The sequence below is a fragment of the Ovis aries genome, chromosome 3 (assembly GCF_016772045.2).
Source record: "Ovis aries strain OAR_USU_Benz2616 breed Rambouillet chromosome 3, ARS-UI_Ramb_v3.0, whole genome shotgun sequence".
Lineage (NCBI taxonomy): Eukaryota > Metazoa > Chordata > Mammalia > Artiodactyla > Bovidae > Ovis > Ovis aries.
In genome coordinates, this window is record NC_056056.1 from 17,365,639 (window position 1) to 17,379,517 (window position 13,879).

Genomic DNA, 13,879 nt, shown 5'->3' on the forward strand with positions numbered 1-13,879 from the left:
ATTCTTCCCAGTCTCAAATGGGAGATCAAAGACTGACTTTCTTTTACATGATACAGCAGGCTTAACACTTGAAGGGAATGTCTTTAAACCAAGGGAAGTTTAATTTCAAGAGGAAATATGTGTTTTAACGTGGTTAGCAATAGGGGAGAATTTGGGGCTACTTGCTTTTGATGGGTTTGTTACAACACTGTTTTGAACTATTTGAACTAAATAGAACTATTTGAATCATTTGTAGATTCCTGGTGCCATTTCCAGACTGACGGCATCACAGACTCTGGAGGTGCAGGGATTGACACTTTGGGGATCTCCCTTCAGAATGCCTGTCCTGTGACCTATGAAGTCACTGTGCAGAGAGTAGAAGTAAGTGTCCAACTAGACAAAATGCACTGACCATACAAATGATCTAATTCTTCCTGGATTTTCTGAAAATCAATAGGTGGTCTTTTGCAAGCATGAGACACAGTTGTGTGTGCACACATCTCAGTCTCTCAGTCGTGTCTGACTCTCTGTGACCCTGAGGACTGCAGGCCGTTGGGCTCCTCTATCCATGGAATTTTCCAGTCAAGAACACTGGAGTGGGTAGCCATTTCCTTCTCCAGGGGATCTTCTCAACCCAGGGATTTAGCCCAGGTCTCCTGCATTGCAGGCAGAGTCTTTACTACCTGAGCTACTAGGGAAGCCCGTGAATACTGGAGTGGGTAGCCTATCCCTTCCCCAGTGGATCTTCCCGACTCAGAAATTGGACCAGGGTCTCCTGAATTGCAGGTGGATTCTTTACCAGCTGAGCTACCAGGGAAGACTTTTTTTTTTTTTTTTTCCCTCATCATCAAAGAGGAAGGAGTGCTCACTCAAAGCCTGTAAGGGTTGATTTTCTCAGCACCCAGGTGGAAACAGGCTCTAAGGCAGATACCATTTCGTTTTAAAAGGTGAAAAACGTCCTTAGTATAAATGCACAATGTATATATTAATTCTCACATGTAGCACTATTTTGTTAGTTCATTAAGGAAAAGCCTAAGGCTCGGAGGTGAGGTGACTCACCCAGAGCTCCTATGTGGCAGAACCAGCTTCTAGGGGTATTTCTCTCAGCACATCCCATGTTATTTTCAGCACAGCAGTGGACTCCACTATCCAGCCATGTTTTCACCATTCTGTGTTTTATTTGTTGTTGTTCAGTTTCTAAGTCGTGTCCGACTCTTCGTGACCCCATGGATTGTGGCATGCCAGGCTCTCCTGTTCTTCACTATCTCCAGGAGCTTGCTCAGACTCATTGCTATTGAGTCAGTGATGCCATCTCATCATCTGTAGTCCCTTTCTCCTCCCACCCTCAATCTTTCCCAACATCAGGGTCTTTTCCAATGAGTCAGCGCTTCGCATCAGGTGTCCAAAATATTGGAGCTTTGGCTTGAGCATCAGTCCTTCCAGTGAATATCCAGGGTTTCCTTTGGGGTTGACTGGTTTGTTTTCTCCTATATTTTATACTTACCTCTAAATTAGATTTATTTATTTATTTATTTATTTATTTATTTATTTTTCAAATCTTCACCGGAAGTTGTCAGGCATTTATTCAGATTAAATCTTTCCCCCATAACAGGTAGTTCAGGTTTCAGGTTTGTCATTCACAAAATTTAGAGTATTTTTTTTTTTTTTGGAATATCATAAATGTTTTTTTTTTTTAAATTGACTCATTTTCTTGATACAGAGATTGTGTGTGTGTTTCTTCTGGTTTTCTAATTGGGAAAAAATAATATGATGTCAGTGAAAAAAACACTTAAAAAAGAAAAACACATGAAAACCATTAGATCGGTTGGGTAATGTGGGCAATGTGAAACAAGCTATCATCAGATCAATAAATTTGATAGGTACATAGATACATGAATACAGATACAGATCAATATCTGAAGGCACTGCAGAGCAAGCATGAAAAAGACCTTACCCCGTGAAGGAAAGGAAGCACGCTGGATGAGGGTCACGTGCAGGAGCATCATCTGACCCTCCCAGGGTCCTCCTCGAGGTGATCCAAGCATACCCAGTACAGCTGCTAGGAGTCAGGTACAAGGCTGAAGTCTTTGTGGCTTGAGGCATCTCAGGAATGGAGTTTGGGCCACCAAAGAGGTTAGAAATTAAATGCATAATTAAAATCTGAGCTTTTCGCTCCATACACATTATACCTCAATTTTTAAGAAAATGGGGCTTCCCTGGTAGCTCAGTTGGTAAAGAATCCACCTGCAATGCAGGAGACCCCAGTTCGATTCCTGGGTTGGAAAGATCTGCTGGAGATGGGATAGGCTAACCACTCCAGTATTCTTGGGCTTCCCTGGTGGCTCAGATGGTAAAAAATCTGCCTGCACTGAAGGAGACCTGGGTTCAATCCCTGGGTTGGGAAGATCCCCTCCAGAAGGGAAAGGCTGCCCTCTCCAGTATTCTGGCCTGGAGAATTCCATGGACTGAGCAACTTTCATTTCACTTAAAAAACTAAGATTTAAATGTGAATTTATTTCTTATTGCCTAATACACATACAAAGAAGGCAATGGCAACCCACTCCAGTACTCTTGCCTAGAAAATCCCATGGACGGAGGAGCCTGGTAGGCTGCAGTCCATGGGGTCACTAGGAGTCGGACACGACTGAGCCACTTCAGTTTCACTTTTCACTCTCATGCATTGGGGAAGGAAATGGCAACCCACTCCAGTGTTCTTGCCTGGAGAATCCCAGGGACGGGGGAGCCTGGTGGGCTGCCGTCTAACACACAGAGTCGGACACGACTGAAGCAGCTTAGCAGCAGCAGCAATACACATACATCACACAATCTCTATGACCTTAGTTTCTTCATCTGAAAAATGTGTGTGTGTATCAGTGTGTGTGCCTTCTCAGTGGTGTCCAACTCTTTTGCAACCCTATGGATTGCGGCCTGTCAGACTCCTCTGTCCATGAGGTTTTCCAGGTAGGACTACTGAAGTGGGATGTTTCCTTCTCCAGGGGATGTTCCTGACCCAGGGATCGAACCCACATCTCTTACATTTCCTGCATTGGCAGGCAGATTCTTTACCACTTCTGTGCCTGGGAAGTCCCGTTTCTTCATCTGAAAAATATAACTATTTATTGAGAACCTGTCTTGTGCCAGACGTTCTTGATACCCAAACAAACATCAGCTCTTAACTTCACAATGATCCTGGGAGGGAAGTATAGCTATTTGACTTGACCCGGATCAGGCTGAGCCCACAGGTCACAGGGACATTATTGTATGGGTTACTTCCTTCTCTTATAAGATTGTTGGGAAGATCAGACTTCAGATGTGGTGTAAACGGGTGTTCATTGGTTTTGTTATTGCAACTACTGATTCCTCATCATGAAGAAGAAACATCTACCTTGTTGTTGAGACAGAGGCCACCTTGGTCTCAACTCTCCAGTTTCCAAAGCTATGTCTCATCTCTTTTGTCTGACAAGGTGACTGTGCTGGGGACTCGCCACCTCTCTGCCTTGTTTCCAGAGTTTGACATTCTGAAAAATCCAAAGAGTGAGGCGAGCAGCTGTAGAAAAGTAAAGACACATTTGCAAGATGCTGTGTGGCACTTTTCTTCCCTCTTGCTCCCCTAAATGCAGACAGAGTGCAGTGTGACTAATTACACCGGGAGGAAAGCAGAAGCTCTCAAGTTAAAGTATTTTGGTAATCATGTTTACCGCGGGTAAAGTACGTCTGCATTAAATAAGTCAAAACACAGTGCGCAAAATTTGGAATGATTCCTTGAGCACTGCAAGGACGGAGTTAGATGCAGAAATGATATAATGTCCAAGTCGAAACACTACAAGAGAAGATAAACCATCTGCTTCAACTAACTAGGATCCACTTGAAAATGCTAATCGTATGCCAGTAGGATGATTAAACTACATTAAAAAAAACACACACACACTTTTTCGGTAAGACACACAATGCATTTATCAGTGAGACTGAGCTGCCCACAGATGGGAGGAAAGTTATTAGCTAAATGAGATGACCATCAGTATCAAAATGTGAGTCATAGGTTTTTAGAAGTCTTATTGATTGCCTAGGCTCGGTTCTGCCTCTGTGTTTGCAGATGGTCCAGAGAAGGTACTTAACTCGTCCAAAGACTCACCGAAGTTTAATGAGAGATGAGGAAATTGCTCTGAATTCACTGCTCTTACAGTGACTCTTTTAGTGGAGAACTGAGTCCTACATTGATGGGAAAATGCAACCCCATCATTACTCAATCACAGCCATGTTGATGCCAGGGACCAAAGAGACCTTCACAAATTTCTAAGTGCAGAGCGCTAACTTCTCATTTTCTGAACAAAGTATCTGGATAAGAGAAGAGTCACTATTTTCTCCACCACACCACCTCCAGAATGTGCAGCACACATACTCTTGGAGACAACCTGCTCTTGAATTGAGGCAGATGAAGCTCTCGGCACGGACCTCAGCCTGGGGCACACCTTTCCTCCCTGCTGTCAAGGACATGACGTTGCTGGTGATACAGTGCATGCAATAGCGCATTTTTGAGCGCTCTCTCTATAACTGTTGAGCATTTACACCTAAGATTACACTTAACCCTTCCAAAATTTCTGCATTAGATTGTGAGGGCTGCTGTAACAAAGCTCCACAGACTGAAAACCTTCATCAGTAGAAAGACATTGGCTCACAGTTCTGGAGGCCAGAAGCCCAAAGTCAAGGTGGATCAGCCCTTCCTTCTGAGGGCTGTGAGGGAAGGTTCCAGGCTTTTCCTCTTGGCTTGTAGATGCCCATCTTCTGCCTGCATCTTCATGCCCCCCTCCCTCTCTGTGTGCCCTGGTCCAAATGCTCCCTTCTTTTAAGGACACCAGTCATAAATGTTTAGAGCCACCCTAATGACCCCATTTTCACTCGACTTGTAAAGACTCTATCTCCAAATAAATCACCTTCTAAAATGCTGGAAGGTTTGGACTTCAACTTATACATTTCATGGAAGGCATAATTAAGCCCATAATACACGGCTGTTATATATATATATATATATATATATATATATATATATATATATATTCTCATCCTGGAGTTGAGGTAACCGAGGTTCAGAGATGGTGACTAATGGGCTCAGAGTCACAAAGCTGGTAGGAAGCAGAACTTGCCTGAAGCCGCAGGACCAAATGGAGAGCTTTTGTTTTTCTTTCTAAAAATACTGTGTGTGTGTGTGTGTGTATATATATATATATATTTTTTTTTTTTTCTTGTGAAAATGAGGGTAGGGTCAAACTGACAGAAAAGGCATGGGTCTCTGACCAGGTCCTGGAAGCATTCTCTCCTGGAGAAGTCCATCAGGAATCTCTTTTTCCTAAACGAAATAAGAAGCAGATTTCTGACTCTTGGTCTGCACTTCCCCAAGCCCCCTGAGTTGTGCTTCAGATTCTTGTGGTCCCAAGCATGGTCTTATGTTCCGAGCCTCAACCATTACCAGCTCATCAGTGTCAGAACAAAAAGCTGGGGGCACAGCCTGTTAGGAAGCCAAGAGACTATCCCAACTCCACCTGGGGGAAACTAATGACTACCAATGCACACCATCCCCTCTGACAGGGGATTTCTTCTGACAGGGCAGATTCCTCAGCGAGAGAAGTGACTACCCTTGGGAAGAGAGAAAGATTGGGGTGGGAGGACCGGGAGTCTTGACAGAAATTCTTGAGCTGAAATCCTTGGAAGCAATAAAATGGAGGAAAGACAGAGCCAAGGTTGCTGGTTACAAGGAGAACAAAAAACCCAAAGTCAATCAGATCCGTTAAAGCTATTAGCACTCTTTTACCAAGATGTCCCTGTGTAATGACTGGGTGAAAACCACTTCCTTGTGAACCACTTTTGTATGAGTTCCATTGGGAATTGAAGGCCAGGTGAAACAAACAAGGAAACCAGGACATGACTCATGGGATGGAGTGCGACACGCTGAAGGCAGTGGAGTCAGACAGGGCTGAATTTGTATCCTGTGACTGTGGGCTTTCTCACTGGTTCTGCCTGACCCTTTTAGAGTCAGCTTGCGTGTTGTAATACATGCTTCATGATGGTATCCTAACAGATAGTGATAACCCAATGAGATAAAATGAGTAGAAATGTCAGCAAGCTTTGCACATATGAGGTCCTTAGCATACATTTTAGAATAATAAGAAATAACTGGATAGTCAGGGAGAGATGACTGGGAGCAGGACTTCTGTTTGTAACTCAGTCACCCTTCTTCTGAACCTCAAAGAGAAAAGAACATATCCATCCTGAAAAATATCTCAAGAAGAGGTTGTGTCATGAAACAGAAAGAGAACCCCCTAAATCATAATACTGTAAGAAAAACTCCTGAAGAGCAGAGTTCCAGTGAGGTCCATTGTGCACGTAGAAAGTTGGCTATTTCATAGCGTGGCCACCTGGCCTGGAGAGCAATTCTGGGCTCCTCTAGGAAAGGCAGTGCACCCCTGAGACCAACGAGGAGGTCAGTGGAATGGGCAATCCTGGTGCCTGACTTGTGTTCACTCTTCAGATGGGTGCTAAGGGTGTTCAGCTGCTGGGGCTATTCCGACTGGGCATGATGTCCCCCTTCGGTTCCTTTTTCTGATGCACGCTGTTTAAAATGCCTCTGGCAACTGGAAAATTCTCGCATCTCTGCACATAGACGAGGAGACTCAGGGCTAAGTGTGGGGAATGCTGGTGACTGAACTGCAGTCGCCCCATCTCCTGTGTACTCTGCACATTCAGTTCTGCAGCGTTCACAGCTAACCCTCAGTCTCATATTTTTCAAATGAAAAAGAGTCTCTCCAAGTGGCTTGCTGATAGGCATGTAGCTAGTTAGTAGCAGAGTTAGGATGCAAACTTGATCTAAGTTCAACATTCATGATCTTTTCAGCGGTCTCCAACTTTTTTGACACCAGGGACTGGTTTAAAGGATGACAAATTTTCCGTGGACCAAGACAGGGTGGATGGTTTCGGGATGATTCAGGCTCATTACATTCATTGTATACTTTGTTTCTATTATTATTATTACATCAACTCTACCCTAGATCATCAGGTATTAGATACCAGAGGTTGGAGACCTCTGCTTTTTATTATAGTTAGATGCCTCAGTTGGTAAAGAATCCAACTTCCACGCAGGAGATTGCCTGCAATGCAAGGGACCCAGGTTCAATCCCTGGGTTGGAAAGTCCCTTGGGGAAGGAAATGGCTACCCACTCCAGCACTCTTGCCTGAGAAGTCCCCATGGACAGAGGTGCCTAGTGAGCCACAGTTCATGGGGTGGCAAAACAGTTGAACACAATTTAGCAACCAAACTGTTATACTAACAAAATAACCAAACAAAACCCCCTAACAATTACATAGAATTGCCTAGATGCCAGGAATGGTTTGCATACTCTTTAACCCTGTGCAGAGCAGGTACTCATATCACTGATTTATAGATAAGAATCCAGAGGGGTGGATGGCTGGGGTCAGACACACAGCTATGAAGGAAGGAGCTGCGATTTCATCCCATGTGGTCGGATCACTACCCCCATCTCCCGTACTTCCCCACTGTTTCAGGGTGCCAGGGCTGCCATAACGAAGTTCCCTAAACTAGGGAGCTTCAAAAAAGAAGTTTATTTCCTCACAGTCCAGGGAACCAGAAGGCCAAGTTCAAGCTGCCAGCAAGGCTGGCCCCAGCTGAGGTCTCTGGGCTGGAGTTGTACACGGCCACCTTCTCCCTGTCCTTCACGTCCTCTGTCACAAGAGCTTCCTTTGTGTGTATGTCCGTGTCCTAATTTCTTCTTATGGGATCAGGGATCCATTCCCATGATCGTGTCACATTCTGAGATACTAGAGATTAGGACTTTGACATGTATTAATAACAGTCAGCCCACAGCAACCACTGTACAAGGCTTTCTTCCTCTCCAGTGGTGGTGGTGGTTTAGTCGCTCAGCCATGTTCAACTTTCATGATCCCATGGCTGTAATCCACCAGGTTCCTCAGTCCATGAGATCTTTCAGGCAAGAATACTGGAGTGGGTGGCCATTTCCTTCTCCAGGGAATCTTCCCACCCCAGGGATCAAACTCCAGTCTCCTTCGCTGGCAGGCAGATTGTCTATCACTAAGCCACCAGGGAAGCCCTCCCCCAGCCCCCCACCCAGCGGTACCATTTCCAATTGCAATTTTGCTGCTTTGCTTTTATATTGGTCCTGTTGCTGCACTGGCCCACACTTGGGGTCTAGTGTGTCTTACCTTGATGTGTGAATGCTGAATGTTCAGATAATGAGGCTCAATGCCCCCCAGAAATTCTCACCCTATGAAGCACCTGTCGACTGATCTCAAAAGTGCTCTGTTCCCGAAAGCCACTATTTCTTATTTATGAATAACAACAACAACAACAACAAAAATTGTAAATAGATCCAAACAGTTGGAGAAGGGCAAAGGTAGAGATGTAAGTCAGATAGATTGACTCTGGGTAAAATAAAACAGCTTGCTGTATACTCTTGAAGTTGGAGTTACAAAAATCTAGTGTGACATGAGAAAATATTTGTTTTAATATTAATACAAAATAGTGAAATAAAAATTATATGTAAACATCGTCATGCTTAAATATAACACTGCAAATAAAAAATAAAGGATGGGGAGGAATGAATTAAATCGTTCACATTGGTTGCCTTCCAGCCCTTGTGTAGGAGTGATTTTTTTCTCTCTTAAGATTTCTCCCTATTTAAAACATTTATAAGTTGTTCAGTCGCTAAGTCGTGTCTGACTCTTTGAGACCCATGGACTGCAGCACGCCAGGTTCCTCTGTCTACCACTGTCTCCCAGAGTTTGCTCAGATTCATGTCGATTGAGTCAGTGATGCTATCTAACCATCTCATCCTCTGCTTCATTCTTATCCCCTTCTCCTTTTTCCTTCAGTCTTTTCCAGAATCAGGGTCTTTTCCAGTGAGTCTATTTATAGTCTACATAAATAAGTAGATGGCACTTTATAGTAAAATAAGTAATCATCTTTAAAAGTAAACAAATGTCTTAAGAGTGATTGCTTTATAACTTAAATTCTTTTTGGACTGAACAGTCTGGTTGAGAAAGACACCTGCCTTCTTAAAACAAGAAGGCAAAGCCTTAGATCTTGTTCATGGGGCAAGTGACGCATTTTGCATGAACTTACAGAGCTAAGCGTTCCTGTCAAAGCACTCTCACAGATCTCAGCTACTTAATTCTCAAAGCCATCTTTTTCAGGATTTGGGGCAATGATTAATATTATAGCAGGATATAAAGAGACAAAGCCTGAAAGGATCAGAAGCCTGGGAGTCCAGGAGAGACACGACCATGACGTCTGCTTTCTTCTGGTGTCCTCTGTGCTTTGGTGCTAACAGTATGTTTCTAAGTTTCTTTCTAAAAATGCAGGGTTAATTTTAAGTAGAACAGATTCTATAAATGATGGCTTCCAGCTGTATAAATGGTAGTACAGAATTTCATCTCTAATATGCATGTTCTTGATTTTAAAGTAGTGTAGTTCTTTACCAAATTTTAACACACTAGAGGTGACCAGTGTATTAATCTCTTTTGGAACGGCTCTGAACATTTTTTGGCATGCATTCCATGAATATACTTAAATTCAAGTCAGATATAGCACTAAAGATGAAGGCTATAGCTCTGCACCAGCCCTCAGAAGATTCAGGCGTATCCAAAAATCTGTGATTATCTGAAGTCCATATGTCCAGGCACTACTACAGCCTAACATGAGCCTGGAGTTCTCAGTCACTGATGGGCAAGGGTCAGGCAACCCTGAGAGGTTCAGGCCCCCACTCCAGTTTTGTTATCATCTGTAGAATAATATGAGAACATATGACATGGCCCTGTGTGATTACATTTTAGTATTGATAGCTCTGGGGCTTAGACTAGTTTTTGTTTGTTTTATTTGCTTTAGGTTTAGCTTGTTAAATTTTCCTATTTGTCAAGCTTTATTATTTTTCACATCATTATTTTTTTTTATTGAAAGACAACTGATTTGCAGTTTTATGCCAGTCTCTGTTGTATAGCACAGTGACTCAGTTACACATTCTTTTCCTTATATTCTTTTCCACTGGTTTACCCTAAGAGATTGGGTATAGTTCCCTGTGCTATATAGTAGGACCTTGTTGTTTATGCATTCTGCATGTAATAGTTTGCCATTGTGACTTGACTATAAAAGGATTTAGATGTCCCTGATGATCGATTTGTTTTAAGCAATAATTTTTTTCTTATTTATATTTTAAGCTTTTGCAACAGATTCATAAATTAAGTCCTGAAGAAACATGGCAAACTTTTTAGAAAAATCACTATTTGCATGTTCCTATGATTCAAGATATTTTAATCTTGTGCAGCCATATAAAAATACCAGAATAAATTAGATCTTAAAGATGAGATTGAGCTATCGTCAATAACCTTGATTTCAAATGCTTATGCCATAAAACAGTTTCATGTTGTAATTGCTTGATTAATAATAAAATACTATAAATATGAACTCATAAAACACATGTGTAGTAAAAAAAAATACTTGATTCATCTGCTTTATATTTTAGGGATCTCCCTAATAGCTCATTTGAAAATAATTTTTCTCTTTTTTAAAAGTTTGAAAAATGTTCAAGTAGACCAACACCATACTAATCCTGCTTCTAAAAGCAGAAATTGCTTACACTGTAACAGCATTTTCACTTTCCTGGAATTCATGTTCTGATTACTCATTGATTACTTTCAGCCTCTCCCATGCTGCTTGAATTATTTCCAATCGAACCTGGATTCTGGATTTTCCCTGGGAAATAACCATTTACTCATTGCTTCTGTTGTTATTCATTAGACTGATGATCAATCACAATAGTTAGCACCAAGCCATGTCTGTACAAGGCGAATGGAAACACATTTTTCATCTTCTGTAAACCACTTCACAGGAGACACAGCCATCTTTCTAACCTTCGCTTTCAGGATGTCTTATAAAGTCAGATTCCTAGATCTGGAGGTTAGCAAAAAAACTTTCAATATAGGAAAAAAGAAGTTGGCTTTCCACTATGAGTCATTCTGAATTTCCTTGTTGTCCCACTAGAAATCAATGAGGACCATAGGTACCCTTAGGAGGAATCTTGGAAGCTTGGGGGTCCCCGTCCTGTCACTGTTTGGGGTTGGGGTTTATTGGCATTTGGTTGGCAAGAGTCAGAAATGCTGGATGCAGAAAAAACATATTGCTCTAGCTTGTGAAACTTTCAAATCCTTCACCAGAGATTCATGCAGGTGAAAATCTTTTGAAAACTATTTGAACTTAGAATTCAATTTCATTTTACAATTGTAAACAAAGAGCTCTCTTTGTAAAACTTTATTACATGCTGAATGTTCCAAGAATATAGCTAACTCATAACTGAAGGGAAGATTATCTTTTGCCTTATGGAAATTTTACCAACAGTTAATTGCATGTCCAAAAAAAAAAAAAAATCACAGCATCATGGCAGTACTGCTGGTGGTATTTGGGTGATGACTCAAATACCTGAACCGCTTCTCAGTTATGGCTGTCACAGCCGCAGCCATTCTGTGCATAGAAGCAAGCATCCCCCTGCTTCATTATCCCCCTTCATCAATCCCACAGTTTTTACAGGAAGAGGAAGTGCAGTGTTAGTATAGTTTGTGGTTATTCAGTCGCTCAGTCATGTCCGATTCTTTTCAACGCCATACACCGAAGCACATTAGGGTTCCCTGTCTTCCACCATCTCCCAAAATTTGCCCAAACTCATGCCTATTGAGTCAGTGATGCATGCAACTATTTCACCATCTGACCCCGCCCCCCTTTCTCCTCCTGTGTTCTGTACTTCCCAGCATCACATTCATTTCCAATGAGTTGGTTCTTCGCATCAGGTGGCCAAAGTATTGGAACTTCAGCATCAGTCCTTCCAATGAATATTCAGGGTTGATTTCATTTAGGATTGACGTGTTTTATATCCTTGCAGTCCAAGGGAATTTCAGGAGTCTCCTCCAACACCACAGTTGGAAAGCACCAGTTCTCAGCCTTCTTTATGGTCCAACTCTCACATCCATACAAGACTACTGGAAAAACCATAGCTTTGACTAGACAGACCTTTATTGGCAAAGTAGTGTCTCTGCTTTTAAATATACTGTCTAGGTTTGTCATAGCTTTCTTCCAAGGAGCAAGTGTCTTTTAATTTCATGGCTGCAGTCACCATCTGCAGTCGTTTTGGAGTCCAAGAAAATAAAGTCTGTCACTGTTTCCATTGTTTCCCCATCAATAGGCCATGAAGTGATGGAACCTAATGCCGTTATCTTAGCTTTTTGAATGTTGAGTTTTAAGCAAGCTTTTTTACTCTCCTCTGTCTCCTTCATTAAGAAGCTCTTTAGTTCCTCTTTGCTTTCTGCCATAAGAGTGGTGTTATCTCCATATCTGAGATTTTGATATTTCTCCCAGAAATCTTGATTCCAGCTTATGCCTCATCCAGCCCAGCTTTTCTCATGATGTACTCTGCATGTAAGTTAAATAACCGGGATGACAATACACAGCTGTGACACACTCCTTTCCCAATTTTGAACCAGTCTTCTGTTCCATGTCCAGTTCTAACTGATGCTTCCTGACCTGCATACAGGTTTCTCAGGAGGCAGGTCAGGTGGTCTGGTATTCCCATCTGTTTCAGAATTTTCCACAGTTTATTGTGACCCACATAGTCAAAGGCTTTAGCATAGTCAATGAAGCAGGAGTAGATGGTTTTTATTTTCTGGAATTCTCTTGCTATTTCTATGACCCAACAGATGTTGGCACTTTGATCTCTAGTTTCTTTGCCTTCTCTAAATCCAGCTTATATATCTGGAAGTTCTAAGTTCGCATACTGTTGAAGCCTACCTTGGAAGATTTTGAGCATTTCCTTGCTAGCACGTGAAATCAGTTCAATTGTGCAGTAGTTTGAACATTCTCTGGCATTGCCCTTCTTTGAGATTGGAATGAAAGCTGACCTTTTCCAGTCCTGTGGCTACTGCTGACTTTTCCAAACTTTTGGGCATATTGAGTGCAGCACTTTCATAGCATCACCTTTTAGGATTTGAAATAGCTCAGTTGGAATTCCATCACTTCCACCAGCTTTGTTCATAGTGATGCTTCCTAAGGCCCATTTGACTTCACACTCCAAGATGTCTGGTTCTAGGTGAGTGATAACACCATCATGGTTATCTGATCACTAAGATCTTTTTTGTAAGTTCTTCTGTTTATTCTTGTCACCTCTTCTTAATATTTTCTGGTTCTTTTAGGTCCATACTGTTTCTGTCTTTTATTGTACCTATCTTTGCTCAAAATATTTCCTTGGTATCTCTGATTTTTTGAAGAGATCTCTAGTCTTTACTATTCTATTGCTTTCCTCTGTTTCTTTGCATCATATATATGGTTGCATATTGATTTTTCACTTCAAATACAGAAATACAGAAGATGAAATTAAGCAGACTCTTCAGTTCACTGTACATTACCTTCAATTTGTGCAAGCTAATGTTCATTGGAAGGACTGATGCTGAAGCTGAAGCCCCAATACTTCGGCCAACTGATGTGAAGAGCTGACTCACTGGAAAAACCTTGATGCTGGGGAAAATTGAGGGCTGGAGGAGAAAGAGATAACAGAGGATTAGATGGTTGGATGGCATCACCAACTCAAGGACACTAGTTTGGGCAAACTCCAGGAGATAGTGAAGGACTGAGAAGCCAGGAGTGCTGCAGTCCTGGGAGTCGCAGTTACAATCTTCATAACACATCCCCATGTCTAATACAATCCTTTTGATATTAGGTTGGCAAAAAGTTTGTTCCAAGTGAAATTGGAAGATACATTTCTCATATTCACTAAGAACTTTATTGAACAATGTATTCATTCACTGGCCAGATGAAATTTTTGGCCAACCTATTATA